Source organism: Schistocerca americana, chromosome 3 (assembly GCF_021461395.2).
Source record: "Schistocerca americana isolate TAMUIC-IGC-003095 chromosome 3, iqSchAmer2.1, whole genome shotgun sequence".
Taxonomy (NCBI): domain Eukaryota; kingdom Metazoa; phylum Arthropoda; class Insecta; order Orthoptera; family Acrididae; genus Schistocerca; species Schistocerca americana.
Window position 1 is genome coordinate 962,462,089 of NC_060121.1, and position 1,419 is coordinate 962,463,507.

Below are 1,419 nucleotides of genomic sequence, written 5' to 3' on the forward strand. Positions count from 1 at the left end.
CAAAAACCGACACTTAGGGAATTAAATTCAGTTAGGAATTATAAGAGTTTATCTTTTGGTATCATTTGAAAACATAACCCAAACTCTCAATGTGCAGAATTATTTAATTGAGATTTTAATTTTTTTACACAAAAAACAGACAAAGTTATTATGTGTGGCTAATACTGTTGTGGGAGTAAATGAGAGTGAGTGAGAGTTTGTATGTGGGACATATGCTAAATTTATATAATACATTACGTAATCATAGAATGAGAAAGATGTTCGTGCCCACTTTGCTGATGACGTATGTCTAAGTGTACTTGCTTTTGTAAGGAGGCAGCCAGAATAACAGCTGAAAGAAAAATCATTTTCTAAATTTATTGCAAGATTAATTTTGTTTTAGTTTGGTTTTGTTAAACATTATATTAGTATTTCCATTTAGATTGACGTCAATGACTTTCTGTTTAATGATTGGCTAAGGCAAGTTTTGCCTTAGAATGATCTAGAAGAATCATTCTGATTGGTCAGTCAGATTTAGCCAATCAGAGTTAAGCAGTTCACCCGCACTGCTAGATAGATATACTGTGGTGGAAGCAGATTCCAAGGCAGTCTGCTAGTCAGCTATTGGACGTGCAGGTCACGTTGAACATTTCAGTCTTCATTGTGTATAATATGAAGAAGTAATTGGTTTCTCGCATCTAGATTATGTTGCCATGAAAGCCGTTGCATTTACAAACAATTTGTTGAAAGTTGGAAATTTTGGAATTGTTTTGTTGAAAAGTTATATCGCGTGTGAACTTTTGGCCTGTGTAAGAATTCCGCGTGGCATGTTACGTTTTCATATATGGAATATTTGGCGAGCAGTTTCTGTTAAAGAAATCCACTGAAAAGGATCGAATGTGAAACTCACTAGTAGTAGCGGAACTGTAAGATCGTGTAATCATTCTGGGACGGACTTAGGTGAAATTCTGGCTGCTTTGCGTGTGATCTGGATTGCGTGAACTGAGAGCAGTAGTTTTGTTAGTTACTTACATGTGGACTTGATTGCAGGTTATTTTTTACTTTTAGCTAAAGGAAATAAAAAGAGTTGTATTAGAATTTTGACATTTTACTAACGGAATGAAGCAACCACCTTCCGCCCGAAAATATTTGTAAGATATTTACAAGGTAGCTGGCTTCAGAGTTACGCGGACTTTGCAACGTTAAGTATAGGCGTCGTTTTATCAACGCTGCTTTTCCGACATACTAATAGTATCTACATTTACAGAGAAACGGGATGGTGAACTGACGCCGTACTGAGGTAGGTGGAACTTTTGCACTGAACAGTACCAAGAACAACGAGATTACAAACCCGCCCCGCTGCAAGTGGCTAATAATAAAATGGCCCTGCGTGCCTACATTCACGCTATTCGTCGCTTCTAGCTAAAACATTCAGGGACC